The following is a 20,808-nucleotide window of genomic DNA, read 5'->3' as shown; positions in this document are numbered from 1 at the left end:
TAAGAAAACAAAAAGGTATTCATTTGTAAAGCTGACTTGGCTGCTAGGAGTTATAGCGCAACTGAGAAAAGAACAGATTAAAACACAGACAATTGCATCCCTGGGATTCAGTTTAAAGTTATAGTGGGGAGAGGAGGGGATATGGATTTAGCACAGAGGAGTTTAACCAAACAACAAAACAAAAAAATAACCTGATCGCATCTAAATAAACATTCTCTATCTACTCAAGTATCCACACTTCCAAGGTCCAGTCCAATTCTAGGCCCAGGTATTCTTTTTTTTAGGCATGATGTCCCTGCCCAGTTCAATTCATCCCCCCCCATCCCCTTCCGCAGCTGCAGGATTAAACTCACAAAGAAAAACAGCAGACAGATTCCCTTTTAATGCAGATCTGAACTCTTTCTTCTCACTGGTGCTCCTGGCTCCCTGCCAACACTTTCTAGCTAGCTAGGTTTAACCCTTTAGTCACTGAATACTGGGATGTTCAGAAAAGAACAGTGGGCCTCCCATCCATCACAGAAGCGAGACAACCTCTTTACTCCTGCTCAAGCGTTTCCTGTTTATACATCCCAGAATTACAATAGCTTTTTAAGCCCCAACGCCACAATGGGAGCTCATGTTCTGCTGATTACCCACCATGACCTCTACATCTCTTTTCCCCGCTCTGCAAGTCTGGCCCACAGAACCATGGGAAGTGGCATAGGCTAGCCTGGGCCAGGGCAAAGGAACACGTGGGCCTTTCTCTTCTCCATCTCTCCCTCTGCATTGCACAGCAGGGCGCAGGAGTGCCAGGGGGCTCTGTGGACGCTGTTTGGCTTAATGCCAGCGAAAGCAGGGTCTACAGGAGTACTTACGGGCTCCTAGTGTTAAGAGCTGTGATGTGGTTGCCTCAGCAGCGTGGCTCAGTGCTTCTGTTCTTGGAGCTCTGGTGTTATCAGTGGTCAGTGCAGGTAACGCAGCCTGCTCCTGCTGCAGATCTCGCTGTTATGCACAAAGACCGACCACAGGCACCGTATGGTGACAGAGGCACTTGGCCAGGTTTATAGCCGTGTAGTCACAGATCTAGTGCCCTGGATTTGCGGTTACGCGTGCACCAACTCAAGTGCTCCAGGATGAGGAGCAATTCAGTCAGTAAGTCTCTGTTGTCCCTTCGGCCATGCAAAGGGGGTAAGGCCAGGCACCCCAATATTTATAGCCTAAAATAAACTTGTGTGGTTTCGGACATTTGTTTGCTCCCTCCCCTTGTACCTAGTACCTTGAACCGAAAAATATTAGCGGAGACACTGTTGAGCATCCACTGAGGATGCGCTCGGTGAGGCTAATCTTCGTGTTTTACCTCATCCCCGTTGCAGAACATCGACGACATGGTAATGAAGCCATTTAACAGGCATTTGCCAACCTCTGCTAAATGTTTGCTGAATTTACTGTGAGAGTCGACAGGACCTTAGTTTAAAATGTGTTTGTTTATTAGTGTGTGGATGAGGATTATAAAATCACATCGCTAAAAATTCAACATCCATCTGGGCTGCTGTTGGGCAGATGGGCACCAGTTTAATAGTACGGCGTAGGATCCCATCAATCCTAAGGATGGCTTTGCCAAGAGCTACCCATTCTTGATTGCTTCCCAGAAGGGAGGGATTGTGAAGCTGGAAGACCCTTCAGGAGGAGAGATTTAAGGCACTGCCAGGTACCTAACATATCTTCCTCTTTTATCTCAGAGAACATGGAAAACGAATCGAAGAAGAAAGACCAGGAGGAATTTCAGCGGACGCAGAAGATGCAGCGTGACAACACTGGCCGGGATCTACTCAAGCTCCTGTTACTCATGATCTTCTACCGGCCGGTCCTGACGGAGCAGCAGAAGTGGAGAAGGAACGTGAAACACGTCTTCATCCATTTCAGCGCCTGGGAGTACGCGGGCTGCGACCAGCTCTGGGCAGGCCTCATTACCACACTGTGCGACGGCATCGAAAGCCACTTTGGTCTCCTACCCATGAGCATTTACAGGACCATAGACAGGAAATGTAGCATCATCGAAAGACCAGGGGATCAGGAATGGGTTAGCAAGAAGTTCCTCTTCCTCCCGCTGTGGGCGGCTGTGATCCTTTTGATCATGGTAGCTATTGGGGTGGGTGGTCTCCTCCTAGTGTTTGGGATCCCCATCGGGGATGCCTCGGGAGACGCCATAGCTGTCGTGGAAGGCATTGGGGTGACGGCTGTCAGCGTCTCTGCAGCAGCTGCCATACGGCTCACTATCACAGTGGTACGAAACATTATCGTCACCCAGAAGAGCCAGCTGGAGAGACAGATGAACCAGACGGCTCTCAGCGCACAGCTGGGCTTCATGAGCTGCGTGAAAAGCGAAGTCAGGACAATCACTGGGTTCCTGCAGTACATGGAGATCTTCCAGCGGCGGAAGCTGCGGGTGGTGCTGGAGATCACCCACTTGGATACATGCAGCCCTGACAAGGTGGTGGGCGTCCTTGATGCCATGAACATTCTCCTCTCAGACGATGACGCCCCTTTCATCTCCATCCTGGCTGTTGACTCCAGCATCATTGTCGACTGCGTGGAAAGCTCCAAGTATATGAGAGGTATGGCCAACAACGGCTACGAGTTCTTAAACCGCATCATCACCATGCCCTTCTCTGTCCCTCGGATGGACTGCGACACCAAGCGGAGGCTGATCAGGAATATCATCGCGCGCAAGGAGCAGCTAGAGGCAGAGGTCGGCTTCCGGCAGGATGGCAAGATGGAAGCCAGCTCTGACTTCCTCAACATCTCTCGCTACCATTCGGCCAACCACGATGCCCAGAATCCAGTTGCAGAGGACAGCCAGATACCTCTCATGGTTGGAACCCCAGCGCTGGGAACCGGCAGCTGCGGGAAAGGTATCCGAGCCAAAGACCTCACTCAAGATGCTTTCGACTACCTCCTGGATGACGCCTTGAAGGAATTCATGACAGACAACGTGGTGCAGATGCGGCGCATCGTGAACACCGTCACCATCACCATCAGGCTGCTGGCGAGTAACATCCCCAAGGATGAAGTGTGTCCGAAGAAGGTGGTGGAATGGGTGCTCCTTGCCAACCAGTGGCCGTGCCGTCTGAGCTGGCTCTTGCAGTGCATCGAGGATGAGGAGCAGAGGAGTCGAATGGGCAGCTGCCATGGAAGCCCGCTCCGCCCCGACATGTCTCTGTGGGAGGTCTACGAGAAGTACATGGAAGAGCTGGACATGCTGAAAGGCCAGATGGAAAAGCTGCTGGAACTGGACCAGGATCCCGAGCTGTTCCACACTTTCCTGTGCGGCAGGTTTCGGGTGGAGGAGGCCCTCTTCTACCTCCCCTTCACGGTCAATTTGGACCCATCCCTGAAAAGACAGATGGAGCTGCAACGTGGCAGCCACAGACTGAAACGGACAAAGAAATTCGACAAGCTCAGCGCCTGCACTCTGCTGGGTATGACGGTGGAGGATGTCTGCCGAGAGGTGGGTCACCCTTGGGTTTCCTTCCTTCGAGCAGGGCCAGCTGTCGATAGAATGTCCATGCCTCTTCATCGCAAGAAGCATGTCATTCATGTGACAGCAGCTGCCCACAGATGATGGCTACAGGCAGAGCCATCTTTGCAAATTGTGGGTCCCTGAATGATTGAGGGCCCTTCTGCAGGATTGCCTGGGCCTTTTCCCCCCATGCAGCTTCTGCTGGAGGTCTGGTTGTTCCTACTACCTCCCTACCCCAAGCAGGGATCAGGAACTAGAGCAGAGTTGCAGATCCTCTCTGCTTGCTAGCTTGCTGCTGCTGCTCCTGATTTGAACCCCTAAGCAGATTTGAACCTAGGGGTGTGTCTAAACTACATGGCTCCATCGACGGATGTAGATGAGGCTGATCGGCAGAGGGAAATGAAGCTGCGATTTAAATAATCGTGGCTTCATTTAAATTTAAATGGCTGCCGCGCTCTGCCGACCAGCTGATGATCAGCTGTTTGTCGGCAGATCGGGGCAGTCTGGACGCTTCCCCGTCGACGTGAAAGCCCTTTGTCGACCTCCCCGGTAAACCTCATCCCACGAGGCATCAGGGGGAGGTCGACAAAGGGCTTTCTTGTCGACGGGAGCGTCCACACTGCCCCGATCTGCCGACAAACAGCTGATCATCAGCTGGTCGGCAGAGCGCGGCAGCCATTTAAATTTAAATGAAGCCGCGATTATTTAAATCGCGGCTTCATTTCCCTCTGCCGATCAGCCTCATCTACATGGCTCCATCGATGGAGCCATGTAGTTTAGACACACCCCTAGAGGCCTCGACAGCTGGAGCCATGAAGGCAGCTGGCTCCCAGCTTAGGATGTAGAGCTCCCTTGTTCTTATCTCTGGCTGTAAGAGGTCCAATTGCCACACGAAGGGACAGTGAACCACACACACTAGGCGTGTGGATTACACTGCCAGCTGAGAGGAGCACGTGGGGGAGGGCGAAGGGAAAAGCCCTGCAGCAGACAGGACAGAGCGTCCCCAGAGACGAACCGGCAGAGGCATATCCTCAGACATACAAGAACACATGGCTGCTGCATTGGGGAACTCAAAAATTTGGTGCCCAAATTTTCCGGTGCCCTATGCAGCTACATATTTCCCATGGGCCTAGGGACAGCCCTGACTACGGGCCCCAGAGCTGGGAGAAAACTGTCCCACATAACTGGTGCATAACTGGAGGGAGAGGAGCGAGAACTAGTGGGGGTAGGATGTTGAGGGGAACAGGCGGTGTGGGATGGGGGCTTTCGGGGAAGGCACAGTGTGGGTTTGAGGCCTCAGGAGTAGGGGGGCACATGAGGGGGAATGGGCAGAGTGAGGATGAGGGGGAAAGGGTGATGTAGGGGGCCGGGCCACAGTCCGGGCTCTGCTAGTTCCCCCACTTTCTGCTGCTCCTGACTCTTGGTTTGCACAAAACATTTCTTCTTGGAACAACTCGGTTCCTTGGAGCTCTTTCCTCCAACCCCGAAGCCATTGGCTGGCTCTCCCCGGGTTCATCCTTTACGCTCTGAAGTGACTGGTCGGTTTTAAGACTGGGAGACCCGTAGCTGTCTGTTATGCACTCCAGAGAGAAGAGAGGCAAAAACATAAATACTCTTGCTGGAGGCCTGCTAGCTTTTGCCTGCAGAGAGCATGCTAATGAGTGCCAAGAAGTTGCTAAGGAGTGCTTCATTAGCATACTCTCTGCCTGCAAAGGCCCGCAGTGTAGATATAGCCTTAGGTCGAGAGGCCCAACTCCACCCCCGTCAGGCTGACTGCATGCTTCCCTCCAGCCTACAAGCAGGGTCAGGAAACCTTCCCTCTTCATTTCAACACACCCCTCCAGTGGTCCCTGCATTGCTAGCTTTTGCCTGCAGAGAGCATGCTATTTCCCCTGCCGTGCCAACTTGCTCAGCGGTGCCCCTCGCAGAATCCAAGCACACGGCAGTGGGGTGTGCCGGGTACCATACCTGGCCCCACAGCCGGCCGGCCCGCCTTGTTTGCTAGAATCTGAGCAAGCCCAGACAGGTTCCTCTCGGGAGCTATAGCGGACCCTTCCTAAAAACGTGTTTGGCGACATGTTCAGTAGATGCACGGCACTAACGGGTGCTCCCACTTCTCTTCCAGATGGACACAATCGGCTTGAAGGAGGAAAACGTCCCGCTGTACAAACAGAGGCTCAGGGACCATAATCTCAACGGGCGCGCGCTGGTCTACAGTGACAACACTGAAATCAAAGAGGCCCTGCACATGAGTCTTGGCGAATGGACCCTCTTTAGCATCCATTTCCTTGGAGTGTTTCCCCCGGCGAATTTGGCCTCTTCTGTGGTGTCCCCCGTCCCGTTCCACGTCAGGCCAGAGGCTCTGAAGAACATGGTTGCCTTAAGAGAGACTGTGGCGAGAGGGAGCAAGCTCTCTCTGAACAGCTCCAGGGAAGATCTTTGGGAAAAGAGATAACTCTGAATCCTGAACACAGAGGTGAAAGTGCCCTGGTGCGCAGCTCCAGCAAGAACTGCAAAGACCTGGGCTGCAATAGGACAGTACCTGTGAGAAACTGTAAAGTTACTTTCACGGCCGCCTGTACAAAACCAGAAGCAAGATCGGGGCTTTCGCCCACAATGTACCTCCCTGCGTCTCCAGTGACATCGCACGGATGAATCATAGAATCCTAGAGTTGGAAAAGACCTCAGGAGTCATCAAGTCCAGCCCTCTGCCCAAGGCAGGACCAATCCCAACTCAATCATCCCAGCCAGGGCTTTGTCAAACGGAGACTTAAACACCTCTAGGGATGGAGACTCCACCACCTCCCTAGGGAACCCAGCCCAGTGCTTCACCACCCTCCTAGGGAAATAGTTTTTCTTAATATCCAACCTAGACCTCCCCCGCTGTAACCTGAGACCACTGTTCCGTGTTCTGCCATCCCTCACTACTGAGATCAGCCTCTCTCCATCCTCTTTGGAACCTCCCTTCAGGAAGTTGAAGGCTGCTATCAAATCCCCCCTCACTCTTTGCTTCTGCAGGCTAAACAAACCCAAATCCCCCAGTTTCTCCTCATAGGTCATGTGCTCCAGACCCCGAATCATTTTGGTCAAGCTCCCCTGGACCCCCTCCAATGCGTCCCCATCCTTCCTGTAGTTGGGGGCCCAGAACTGGACACAATACTCCAGATGTGGCCTCACCAGAGCCGAATAAAGGGGAATAATCACTTCTCTAGACCTGCTGGCAATGCTCCTCCTAATGCACCCTAATATGCCATTAGCCTTCTTGGCTACAAGGCCACCCTGTTGACTCATCTCCGGCTTCTCATCCACTGTAATCCCCAGGTCCTTTTCTGCTGAACTGCTGCTTAGCCAGTCGGTCCCCAGCCTGTAACAATGCTTGAAGCAATCAGATGACAAGAGAAGAATTAAGGATCCGGGGGGAGGAGGGGGAGGAGGGGGGGACTGTACTGGGTCTGAGGGATTTGGGGCACATTCATGTCAACGGGGCTGGTGACAGACGTTGTCGGGCCCTGGGTAATGTATGGGAGGGGGTCGGCTCAAGACCCCCTCAAAGGGGCAAGGCTCTAGACCCCCTCAAAGGGGCAAAGCTAAAGGTAGGAGGGGCAAGGCGAGGGCCAATCAGGCCTTAGCGCCACCCACCCTGCACCAGACAGAGCTCTAGGATTGATTTCATTTGCCCGGGTCTCTGGCAGTGGCGGCTGCCATAATAGTCGATACAGTGACCCAGAGGCCTGGACCCTTTTAAATCATCAGCTCCCGAGACAACTGCCCCCTTTGCCTCTCCCCCTCCCCATCCGTGGCCCCTGTCTGTGGGGCTTCAGACCCTGGTGGTCAAAGTATTTTGGTCTGGTTAGTACAGCAGGGGACAGGGAGTTGGGACATACGGGTCCTATTCCTAGCGCTGCCACTGGCTTGCTGTGTTTTTGAACAAGCTGCTCCTCCTTTTTGGGACTCAGTTGCCTCTGTAGTAAGTTGCGGGTTGGTAACATAAAATCAGCAGGCCCGAATAAAGGCCGGTAACATAAAAACAGCAACAGGCCTGAAATCTAGGAAGCAAGACTTTGGCTCAGTGGAACCGCAGGCAGGAAAGAGAAATAGTATAAGCCAGATCAAGCATAAAGGTCCAGGCACAGGTACCAAGCACATTTATAGAATCCTAGGGCTGGAAGAGACCTCAGGAGTCAACAAAAAATCCTCATTAAAAAAAAATTGTTTGGTGTTCCTCGGTCTTAAAAAGTTTAAGAAACACTCGTCTAGACAGTACTGGGTCCTGCCATGAGGGCAGGGGACTGGACTCGACCTCTCGAGGTCCCTTCCTGCCAGCTACATGTGGCAATGAAACGGTAACTCGAACTAAGTCCTTAGTTCGAATTAACTGTTACATCTCATTCTATAGCCGCGCGGCAGTTACTTCGGGCTAGTGGAATTTCAAAATGGCGACCGGACGGGAACATGCAAATAAAGCCTGGGCTATTTAAATCCCGGGCTTCATTTACAACTCCGGTTGCCTGCTTTGCCTACCTAGCTCAAATTAACGAGCTAATGTAGACATACCCTTATTGACTAATTGAGTAGTCGATGGAAATTCCACCAACTACTGGATTAGCTGATTAAGCGCAATTTAACATCCCTCGGTTGAGCTACCACATATGTTTTAGAAAGACATCCAATCTTTATGGCTTGTGTGTAGTTCAACGCATTAAATTCCAAGCAGGTTGCTGAAGTTTCTTTTTTTCATCATGATTGGCAATTTGACCAGCCTTATACAGTAATGGATCTTTACCATTCCTCTGATTTCTTTTGTTCCCGATATATTTAAACATTTCCTAATTATCCTTTATGTTACTGGTTATAGATTTTTTCCCCCAATTTTAGCTTCTCCTATCAACTGTTTGCTTTTTCATAACTCGCATCCTCCCTTTTTTCCCATTTGCTTTATATTTTTTTCTTGTGGTGTTTATGACAAAAACTAAAACATAGGACATAAACTTTGAGTCCTATTTATAGTACTTTAGGTTGGTTTAATGGAAAAATGGGTTGATACAGAGTAAATTGGAGTTCAAAATAACCCTTTCTCGGGCAATTTTTCTCTCGAAAGCCTCACCTTTTTCAGCCTCCTTCCACTAACTTCTGATTTTAAATGTCTGGATTGTTAGACATGTGCTCAGGAAACCTTACCTGTCACTAAACATAGATTTTGTTTGTGTTAATTATAGATATGAATGGAGCTAGTTAATCCCTGTTGTAAGATTCCAGTGGAGCCAAAGAAAGTAAACAAGTAACTAATTTGGGTCAATCTTTCTACTTGACAGTCCCTAGGAATCTACCGTTTCAACATTTCCTGGGAACAGAAACACAAGTTAGAACAGTGATAGAAATGTAGCCGTGTTAGTCTGGTGTAGCTGAAACGAAATCCAGGACTATGTAGCACTTTAAAGACTAACAAGATGGTTTATTAGATGATGAGCTTTCGTGGGCCAGACCCACTTCCTCAGATCAAATAGTGGATCTGAGGAAGTGGGTCTGGCCCACGAAAGCTCATCATCTAATAAATCATCTTGTTAGTCTTTAAAGTGCTACACAGTCCTGTATTTTGTTACAAGTTAAAACACTCATTAATTTTGGCTTCATTCAGCTTTCCCTTCGAACAAATTAAAAACATAGTTGATAAGTGGCAAAGTTGGTGCATGGGAGTGAAGGACACGTTAGCTCATTATGCCTACACAGGGGGATGTCACACTGGTCTGACCAGTTCCAAGGACAGTTGGGCTGCCATAGAAAGGGATGCAGAGCTGCTCTTCAGGAGCTCCATGGATTAGACCTATACTGCTGTTGAAGGAATTGGGGCTCTCAAATAAAAGAAGTCCCTTGCCTTAGAATCATAGAATCCCAGGGCTGGAAGAGACCTCAGGAGTCATCGAGTGCAGCCCCCTGCCCAAAAGCAGGACCAATCCCAACTCAATCATCCCAACCAGGTCTGTGTCAAACCAGGACTTAAAAACCTCTAGGGATGGAGATTCCACCATCTCCCTAGTTAGCCCATTCCAGTGCTTCCCCATTCTCTTAGGGAAAGAGTTTTTCCTAATATCCAACCTACACCTCCCCCACTGCACCTTGAGACCATCACTCCTCGTTCTGCCATCGTCACCACTGTGAACAGCCTCTCTCCATCCTCTTTGGAACCTCCCTTCAGATAGTTAAAGGCTGCTATCAAATCCCCCGTCATTCTTCTGCAGACTAAACAAGCCCAACTCCCTCAGCCTCTCCTAAGTCATGTGCTCCAGCCTCCTAATAATTTTTGTTGCCCTCCACTGGACCCTCTCCAATGCGTCCACATCCTTCCTGTAGTGGGGGGCCCAGAACTGGACACAATACTCCAGACGTGGCCTCACCACATCCCAATAAAGGGGAATAATCACTTCCCTAGATCTGCTGGCAATGTTCCTCCTAATGCACCCTAATATGCCATTAGCCTTCTTGGCTACAAGGGCACACTGTTGACTCATATCCAGCTTCTCATCCACTGTAACCCCCAGGTCCTTTTCTGCAGAACTGCTACTTAGCCAGTCGGTCCCAGCCTATAACAATTCTTGGGATTCTTCCATTCAAGTGCAGGACTCTGCACTTGTCCTTGTTGAACCTCATCAGATTTCTTTTGGCCCAATCCTCCAATATGTCTTGGACACTCTGCACCATATACCCTACCCTCCAATGTATCTACCTTTCCCCCTAGCTTAGTGACATAGGCAAACTTGCTGAGGGTGCAATCCATCCCCTCATCCAGTCATTAATAAAGATGTTGAACAAAACCGACCGTAGAACCGGTCTTTGAGGTACTCTGCTTGAAACTGACCGCCAGTCCGACATCGAGCTGTTGATCACTACCCATTGAGCCCAACAGTCTAGCCCGATTTCTATCCATCTTACAGTCCATTAATCCAATCCATACTTCCTTAACTTGCTGGCAAGAATAAGTCCAGGTATATCACATCCACTGAATTCCCCATGTCCACAGAGCCAGTTACCTCGTCATAGAAAGCAATCAGGTTCGTCAAGCATGACTTGCCCTTGGTGAATCCATGCTGACTGCTCCTGATCCCTTTCCTTATTCTAAGTGCTTCAAAATGGATTCCTTGAGGATCCCCTCCATGATTTTTCCGGGGAGTGAGGTGAGGCTGACCGGTCTGTAGTTCTGTGGATTGTCCTAAGGAACATCTTGGTACCATTTACCTCCCACAAATAAAGTACATACCGACCTATGTTCAGGACCAGGTCAAAGTTGACAGCATAACAGATAGTAAGTTGACAGTATGAAGACTAGGAAGTAAGCCCCCTTCTGCAAGGTAAGGGACGGTAACCAGGTAACAGGGGGTAGCAACCTGATACATCAGGAATGTATAAAAGTTCACCTCAAATGGTGTTCACCAGCTGACTGTGTGGGGGCACTGGATGGTGCTCAGTGGGTGTTAGGACATTGCCACGGCTTCCATAAAGTGTAGCGGCGCAGCGCTGAGTCTGTTCGCTGGCAACTATTATTGCATGTTGTTACGCAAAAAATCTGCTTGGGCGATTTCGAATCTTATCTGGTTTGTGGTCTCTGGGGACTCTGGGCACGGAGACCACATCCAGCGATAGTGACTCGGCTCTGCAACTTTAGCGAAGAGCCAGGTGGCTTGTACCTCATGCAGTAGAGAAGGCTCCAGACTTACAAACCAGGTAACAGAACTTTTGCGTTCTCCTCCAGCAGCAGGCGCTCCGACACAGCTGGACTGAGTACAACACCTGCAAATAACCCAGTTAGTTAATGCAAGCATAAAGAGAGGCAGCCTGGCCAGATGTAACCATTCATTAACTTCCAGGCCAGAGAGGGCCATTGTGATCTTCAGTCTAGCCTGGCATCCTATGAGGTGCACACAGGCCCTTCTCTTCCACTTGTTTAAACAGAGGCACCCTGGGGCACCTTAAAGACTAACACGTGTATTTGGGCATCCGCTTCCAGGGGTAAAAAACACTTGGACCTGCTTTTCCTCCGCAACAGCTGATGCCCAAATAAATCTTCAAGGTGCCACAGGACTCCTTGTTAGTACTGACTATTGGGGTTGCCCCTCTAAGGCTATGTCTACACTGCAGGCTTTTTGCACAAGAACAGCTGTTCTTTCGCAAAAACTTGCAGAGCGTCTGCACTGCGTGCGTGTTTTTGCACAAGTATTACAGTACAGCATCAGCAAACAGGGCTTCTTCCGGAAGAGTTATTCCTCTCCCTACGAGGAATAAGCCCTCTTGCACAAGAGCTCTTCCAGAAGGCGGCAGTGTAGACAGGCAACATGAATTTCTTGCGCAAAAAACCCCTACGGCTAAAATGGCCATCAGAGCTTTCTTGTGCAAGAGAGCGTCGACACTGCCATGGATGCTCTTGTGCAAAAGCACATCTCTTCCGCAAAAGCACATGGCAGTGTGGACGCGCTCGTATGGAAGACCTTTTGCACAAGAACTCTTCTGCAAAACAGTTCTTGTGCAAGAAGCCTGCAGTGTATACAGAGCCCACGCGTTTCAGAGGGGTAGCTGAGTGAGTCTGTAACAGGAAAAACTTAAAACACAACATATAGTCACCTTAAAGATTAACAAACTGTGTCGATGGGATCATGAGCTTTCCTGGGCATAGCCCACTTCTTCAGACGACTGGAGTGTTGTATGTCCAGAACCAAAATGAATAGGGGAGGAAAAAATGGGAGGGGGGGGAAGGAGGCAGGGGGTATGTAAATATCAAAGGGAAAACCCAGCTGGTATGTAACAGGCACCACTGATAAGAGTTGTTGGGAATTTCCCAGGAACCCATCGGGGTTTCTTAGGAACAAGTTTAAAAAGGGGTGAGAATCGGGGTGAACTGGGTGGATGCCTGGGTGAGGGTTGGGTCGAACAACGCAGGGAGGGAAAAGCAGGAGCGTGGGGCGTGAGGGCAGGTGAGCGCTGCGGTGAAAGCCACGTGCGCAGGCCGGGCCGGGCCCCTCTCTCCTCCAGCTGACTTGCAACTTCCACTGCCGGCCCACGTGGCCCTCGAAGGGCGGAGCTTCCCCTTTCCTGCGCCCGCCCCTGGGGCCCTCCAGCCAATGGGAAGCGAGGGCTAATGTTGCTGGTGTTTCAACATTCGGAGCCGGCTGGCACAGCTGCTGCCGCGGGCCCGGGAGCTGCGAGCAGGCAGGAGGCGGAGGTGAGGGGCGGGGGGCGGTGACTCCTGGCCCCCCAGCGCAGGGGGGTCCAGGTCCGGGTCCGTCCGGGGTTACCAGGCCGCGCACTCCCCTCGCTCTTGGAGGCGACGCTGGTGCCAGTGTCTGCTTCAATGCGACCCTACAATAACAAGCCCCAATCGGCCGAGTCGCTGCTTGTTTCACCTCGTGTCCCCCTGCGCTGCAGAAATCCTGCCTGTGCTGGGCCAGCCCCGAGACACGGGGTTGCCCCTGGATTGTAAGCAAGCTGCCCCCTTCTCCCCCATGCTCCCCATTCCCTGAATATCAGTCCTGCCCCCGCAGCCTGCACAAATCTTCATCCTTTAGAACCAAATAGGAAGGGGAGGGGGCGAAGGATTATTTTCTTTATTCCCACCCCCCCTAACGGAAGGAGCTGTTCTCTGTGTCTGTATTTACAAACCAAGGAACGTGTTTCTCCCTGGTTTGGGTTGGGTTTTTTTTTTTGCCTGTTTCTTGACAAGATTGATTGAAATGTTGGTCTGACTAGAGTAGTCCCCAAGTTTAGCGCCCTGCCCTGAAGCAGGACGAAGTCAACCAAGACCTACGGGTTTGTCTAACCCTGTCTAATTCTTTCTTCCCACCCATGCTTCCCCAGAAGGGATCAGACAGGCTGTACACAGCGGGTGTTTAAGTCTCAGCTTGACAAAGCCCTGGCCGGGTTGATTTAGTTGGGATTGGTCCTGCCTAGAGCAGGGGGCTGGATTTGATGACCTTCTGAGGTCTCTTCCAGCTCTATGATTCTATGATTCCCTCCCCTTTCCTTCACCATCATTAATATCCTTTTGCAGTGAGTTCCAGAGGTTGATTATACACTTCAAAATACGTCCGTTTTAACTAGAGCTGGAAGGAAGTTTTCTGAGGGGATGTTTTTCCATTGGAAAATGCTGATTTTAGTGACCTTTTGTTTGGAAGGGGAAAACTCCACCATTTCAGAACATTAAAATGTAGTTTTCCATTCCTGAAATGACTCTTTGTTTGGTCTCTTTAAAGTTTATCTTCCGTAATCCACCGTACTACATTTAAAAAAAGTCAAAATCTAAACAAAACGTGAATTTATTTGCAGAACTGTGTGTGATCAGGAAAAAAAAGTCAAAATCCTGGAATTTCTAGTCCCAATTCAACCCTACTTTTAGCCACCTTGGTGCCAGGGATGTAAAATCTCATTTAATTAGCTAACCAGTTAAACAATATGTTGAACCAGTTAACCGATTAAATGGGACACGTAGGACGTGTTAAAGATGGGCTTGGAGCAGCCCACACACCTACCCCCTTGGCACACTGCTGTGACTGCTGAGCAACCCTACCCGTGGCGTGCCAGAGTGCCCTCTGCCTATGGCTGGTGGAGGGCTGCTCCAGCCCCCTCTGGTTAACCATAACCGGCTTACTGGTTAACCATTCACTTCCGAACTTGGTGTCCCCACTGCTAACATTAGGACAGTGGTCCCCAACACGGTGCCCGCATTTGTATGCGCCCGCCAAGTGCTCAGGGCTGGCCTGGCCCCGGGCACGTGGCGCATGTGCGGTGCCGGAGCTGGCCCCGGGCGCATGGTGCACGGTGAGCGCCGGCCCCGGGGCGCCGCGGATTGGCTGCCCGCGCTATGGCCACGTAGCGCATGGGGGGAGCGCAGGCTCCGGGCGTGCGGCACTTGCAGGGTGCGCCAGCCCTGGGCGCACAGCGCTTGGAGAGCGCCGGCCCCGGGCGCGCGGTGCTTGGGGTGGGGAGAGTGCCAGCGCTAGTGCCGGCCCCGGGCACGCGGTGCTTGGGGGGAGAGCGCCGGTCCCGGGCGCGCGGCGCTTGCTGGGAGGCCCGGCCCTGGGCATGCGGAACTTGTGGGGGGGGGGCAGCCCTGGGAATGTGTCTATGGGGGGGCCCCGCCCCCGGGTGCGCAATGGGGGGCTCTGCTCCAGGGCGCCCTGCGGGCAAACAGCCACACCCCTTGGCGCCCGGCAACCTCAAATGGTTGGGTACCACTGCATTAGGAGAAGCCATTGGCTGCCTCCCCTGCCCCGCCCCATTCCTTCTTTGACATTCCCCTGCTCCCATGGGGGTCACGCTGCCCCCCTTTGAGAGCTGATGCTGAAAAGTGCTGGGAAAGCTCGGGGCGATTATCTGCCTGACCCCGGTGAATAGGAGCTGCCAAAGGCCCTGAAGTGTGACAGACCCTGGAGCTGTGACCGGCCCTTTCACCCAGCAGGATGTGCCGAATGCCCCAGGGGACCAAGGGATGGTGGGCGTGGCACTTCAAGCACACCTTGATTTTCTTCTGTCAGGGCTGGGGCATCGGACCGTCCAGGCTGGGTTCCTGTGATTTCCCGCGCGTGCTGGGCGGATGGTTTCCTGTCCAGTGCAGACTGCCGCTGGTGCGGGACCTCTGCATATAAATGCTGGGTAAGTCCTGGTGGGTTTTTAATGGGCAGTGTCATGTGGTTTGGTAACTCAGGGTGCCCCTGTATAAAACTATGGTACGCCCACATCTTGAATACTGTGTACAGCTGTGGTCTCCTCACCTCAAAAAAGATATTTTGGCCTTGGAAAGGGTTCAGAAAAGGGCAACTAACATGATTAGGGGTTTGGAACGAGTCCCATATGAGGAGAGGTTAAAGCGATGGGACTTTTCAGTTTAGAAAAGAGGAGACTGAGGGGGGATATGATAGAGGTCTATAAAAACATGAGTGGTGTGGAGAGGGTGAATAAAGAAAAGTGATTTATTAGTTCCCATAATAGAAGAACTAGAGGACACCAAATGAAGTTAATGGGTAGCAAGTTTAAAACTAATAAAAGAAAGTTCTTCTTCACACAGGGTGTAGTCAACCTGTGGAACTCCTTGCCAGAGGAGACTGTGAAGGCTAGGACTATAACAGGATTTAAAGAGAAGCTAGATAATTTCACGGAGGTTAGGTCCATAAAAGGCCATTAGCCAGGAGATAGAAATAGTGTCCCTGGCCTCTGTTTGTGGAAGGCTGGAGAAGGATGGCAGGAGATAAATCGCTTGATCATTGTCTTTGGTGAGCACTCTTTGGGGCACCTGGTGCTGGCCACTGTCAGCAGACAGGCTACCCAGTACTGCCGTTCTTATGTTAGGGTTCTTGGTTGGGGCCCAGGGCAGAGCCCATCGGTTCAGAGCTGCTAAGAGCAGAGTTATTTGCACTTACGTCCCAGCCAGACTCCCTCGTATCCCCTAACGCAGGGCTGGGGGGATCCTTTTTTGGGTCGGGGGCCACAGAGAAATCCGTCGGGCCTTGTAGGAGTTGGGCGGCAGGAGTGGAGCTTAGTGCCTACGGGGCCAAGGGAAACAGAGAGGGCACCATGTCCACAGGGCCGGGGTGCCATTTTCCCTAGGGCCTCCGGGGGGGTGCGGGAGGGGAGTGTGTCTATGGTCTAGGAGCCAGGGCCCACCAAAGATGAATCCGACCCAGGCTCTGGTAAATCTCTGCAGCGCTGCCGGCCGGTTCCCCCACCTCTTGGTCCTCAACCCAACTAGACCCGCTTCCCAACGGCTGGTTGCCCCCCGGCCAGCCCCGCTCCCTCCAGCCCCCTCCCAGCCAGCCCTGATTCCCGGCGGCCGGTTCCCCCCCACCCCCTCTCTTCCAGCCAGTCCCGCCCCCCCCCCCCCCCCCCGGCCCCTGCTGTTCGGTATTTTTTTTAAACCATCTGGTAACCCTAGCAGGTGGGGGTGAAAAGGGCACAGAACTGCCCGCACAGGCGCGTCTGGGAATGAGATGCTGCTCTAACATCTCCGCCTCTGTTCACTTCCAGCCCCTGCCTCATGGCGCTGACCCCCCCGTGGCCTGGGAGGGCTCCCCAGGCGCACCATGGCCCGGCATAGCAAGCTGCAGAAGCACGTCCTGAGCCTATACAGGCAGTTCCTTCGCACCGGCCGGGAGAAGCCGGGATTCCTGCCTCGCATCCAGGCCGAGTTCCGGAAGAACGCCAGCATCCCCCGGGCCGACGTGATGCACATCGAGTATCTGCTCCGCCGTGGCCAGAGGCAGCTGGCGCAGCTCCGAGACGCGAACACCAAACAGATGGGCACCTTTGTCCAAGCCAAACCGGAGGAGCAGTGACCCCTGCTGGTTGGCGCAAGCGTCTGTCTTGTACTGGGACGGTTGGGGGTGAATTCACAGATCAGCCTTCCTGGTTCTCACATCCCTGTGCACCCCTCGTGTCCAAACACAGGTGCCTGGCTTGGCATTTGCTGAGCTAAGGTGTCTTTATTGGCAGCCAAGCTTTTAAACAGTTCAGGTGTGGATGGGTGATCTGGAGGAGATGCTCTTGTTTCCAGGACCTGGTACACAATTCATTCTACCCCTGCTGGCTCCTCTCTTCGGGTATGTCTACACTACAGCGCTAGTTCGAACTAAGCTAATTCGAACTAACGCGTCTAGAACTAAAAACTAGTTTTGCTAATTCGAACTAGCAAGTCCACATTGAGTGGACTCTGAACAGGGCTTAAGGATGGCCGGAAGCAGTGCCAGCAGGGCATCAGAGGAGGACTTAGAGCGTGGAGATGCAGTCTCAGGCTAGCCGAGGGCTGCGCTTAAAGGGTCCCGACCCCCACCCCGGACAGACAGTTCTAAGGGGTGCCCCGCTTGAAAACCAGTCCTGGCTTGGAGTGCCCGGAGTACCCACACTGGGCACATCACACCACTCAGCCATCAGCCCGGCTGCACTTGCCGCAGGCTGCCATCTGGGGAGAGGGGGTAATCGGGGGGCTGCAGGAGAGCTTCCACCCCCAGAAGCCTGCAGAGCCAGCCCAGTCCTCCCCATCGGGGGCTCGTACCCCATTCCTCCCTCACCTCCTTCCACTTACCCTTCCCTAGCCCCCCTTCTTATTGATGTACAAAATAAAGATAACGTTTCTTCCAACATTGACTCTGTCTTTATTGAACAAAACTGGGGGAGACTGGGAAAAGGAGGTGGGAGAGGGGAAGATTAAGGCTGGGAGAGGGGAGGGCAACTAACATGATAAGGGGTTGGGAACAGGTCCCAGATGAAGAGAGGCTACAGAGACTGGGACTGTTCAGCTTAGAAAAGAGGAGACGGAGGGGGGACAGGCTAGAGGTCTCTAAAAGCAGGGGTTGGGTGGAGAGGGTGCATTCAGAAAAGTTCTTCATGAGTTCCCATAAAGAAGGACTAGAGGACACCAAAGGAAAGGACTGGGTAGCAGGCTTGAAACTAGTAAGAGAAAGTTGTTCTTCTTGACAAAGCAAATAGTTAACCGGTGGAACTCCTTGCTGCAGGAGGCTGTGAAGGCTACAACTAGAACAGAGTTGAAAGGGAAGTGAGATCAAGTCATGGAGGTTGGGTCCATGGAGTAGTCTTAGCCAGGGGGTAGGAGTGGTGTCCCTGCCCAAAGTTTGTGCAAGGCTGGAGAGGGATGGCACGAGACAAATGGCTTGGTCACTGTCTTTGGTCCATCCCCTCCACGGTCCCTAGGGTTGGCCGCTGTCGGCAGACAGGCTAGTGGGCTAGATGGACCTTTGGTCTGACCCAGGACGGCCATTGTAAGCTCAGGGCTCAGGGTCGGGGGTCTCAGTGGACCCCCTTGATTTTCATGCAAACCTGCTCCTGGGTGGCCAGGCTGGCAGCTCTCCTGCCCTAGATGGCCACTTTCCTGTGCCTAGTGCGGAGATCGTGGACGAGGTCCACGATGTCCGCACTAGCCCAGGAATGTACCCGCCTCTTGCGGTCCCGGGCAAGCTTCCGGGAGCCGCCAGCCTGGTCCCGGGAAGAGGGGGTGGGCTGGGGGACATCGGGTGGGTGGCTCTGTGCCGTGCCAGGTGCAGGGTCTGCTGGCTGGGTGCTAGCAGGCTTGCACCTGGCACGGGCACCGTAGCCAGCCCGTGCCCCTTTAAGGGGTCCGGGGCCGGGAGGGGGGCATAGAGTTTCCCTGGTGTTGGCCAGAGTGGCCACCAGGGAAACTTGGGGAGGGCTAGCCTCCCACTCGTTCGAATTAAGGGGCTACACAGCCCTTAATTCGAACTAGTAAGTTCGAACTAGGCTTAAGCCTCGTAAAATGAGGTTTTCCTAGTTCGAACTAAGCGCTCCGCTAGTTCGATTCAAATTCGAACTAGCGGAGCGCTAGTGTAGCGGCTATGAATGTTAGTTCGAACTAACGTCCGTTAGTTCGAACTAACATTGTAGTGTAGACATACCCTTCCATCCTTAGCCAAAGAGGAACAAGCCAGTTAGCCCAGGGAAATAAAAGAAAGGGAGAGCGGTGACGGAAAACCCTGTGTCTGTCATTTTTTCAAATGATCTATCTTGCCTAAAAGCCTGTCAGGGATTGGGCTCTGTTGCAGGAGGTGCTGGCGAAACACTCCGTGGATTTGGGTGCTACAATTCCTGAGTGTCGTCCGCCTTCCTGCCCCCTCCCCCCACCGAAGCGCTTTGGAAGGCTCACAAAGGACAGAGACCTGCCTTTTGAAAATCCGACTCCCCACCGGTGTCTCAAGACAGGCGGCTCTCTCTCGCCAAAAACGGAGGCAGCAGCGTGGGATGACAGGCAGCCAGGTCGCAAGGGGAGGTGCTTTTTAGACCAGTTCCCTCCTGGCACTCTGTATCAGAGGCAGCAGCACAAGCTGGCAGCAGCCCTTGCCTGGGGGCTGGGTCTGAGCTTCTGGACCTGGTGCAAACTGGAACTGAGCGAGGCTGCCTGCCTGCCTGGCTCCTAACACACTGTAAATGCAGAGCCGCAGAGGGGGTAGGTCCCGCACCCAGCGCGAGCCAGGACTGAGACAGCTGGCCCCTGGGGACTATCGAAAAGTCAAGTAACCGATAAGAAATCATGAGGTTAATTGACTACTCAGTGAATATCTAACGTCCCTAATCCCTTTTCATAGTTCCCCTCTGGACTCTCTCTCCTAAAGCATGGCCCTGAGATCTGGACACAGTGCTCCAGCTGAGGCCTCCTCCGTGCCAAATAGCTAGGAGAGTGACCTCCCATGTCTGCCGTACGTCTCCTACCACGCCCCAGGGCTATGCCCTCTTACTGAAGGGCTTTGTGTCTGAGATCGCTTCTCTCCTAGGCTACGTCTACACAACGAGTTTTTTTGGCAACAAATATGCTAACGAGGGACTCTATGACAAGCAATGTCATTTGCATATTTTCTGCCGATCCGTTTTTGTGCTCGGGGTTTGTGCGCAAAACCAAGCCGTGTGGATGTTTACTTTTTGTGCAAAAAACCCCCTTTTCCCACAAGATCCCTATTTCTGCAAAAAGGCCGACCGATCTTGTGCAAAAAGGGGCTTTTGCCTAAAAAGAAAACATCCACATGGCTTGTTTTTGCGTGTTCTTGCGAAAAAACTTGTGGCGCGTCTACACTCTACGTGTGTTCTTGCAGAAGTAAATTTGCAGTAAAGCATCAGAGAACAGGGCTCCTTGCACAGGAGTTATTCCTCTCCCCACGATGACTAAGCCCCCTTTGTGCAAGAGCTGTTGTGCAAGAAGGCAGCGTGGACGGGCACCAGGGGCTTCTTGAGCAAGACACTTTTATGGCTAAAATGACCATCAGAGCTTTCTTGCACAAGAGAGCGTTCACACTGCCATGGATGCTCTTGTGCAAAAGCCCATGGCAGGGTGGAGGCACTCTTGCACGAGACCTTTTGCGCAAGAACTCCGGCGTGAAACAGCTCTCGTGCAAGAAGCCTGCAGTGTAGGGCAGGGAGCAGCCTATGAGAGAGGGGGAGGGACCCCTAGGAATGGCTCAAACTTCCCAGGGGGGTGGCCAGAGGCAGGACATTTGCCTGGCAGGGTGGGGGGGGGGGTGACCTCACAGGGGCTTTGGGCAGCCCTCAGCATATAAGGCAAAGGGCAGGTGGGGAGGTGATGACCTCACAGAGGGACCCACATCTCAGGCTGATAAAAGCGGGGGGCGGGCCCAGGGGACTTTGGAGACCCCCGGTTGCTTTAGCTCTGGTGCGTCTCCTCCTCACGGTTCGTTCGCGTTCTGTGAGTTCCACATCCCGACACCTTTGTGACGAAGGTAAGAGCCCCCAGGGGTTGGATCCCGCCCAGGGCCGGCTGGGTTCCAGGCAGGCCCAGCCCTCGGTCAAGGGCCAGA

The sequence above is a fragment of the Pelodiscus sinensis genome, chromosome 18 (genome assembly GCF_052426305.1).
Source record: "Pelodiscus sinensis isolate ZL-2025 chromosome 18, ASM5242630v1, whole genome shotgun sequence".
Lineage (NCBI taxonomy): Eukaryota > Metazoa > Chordata > Testudines > Trionychidae > Pelodiscus > Pelodiscus sinensis.
Note: the sequence above shows the minus strand (reverse complement) of the source record.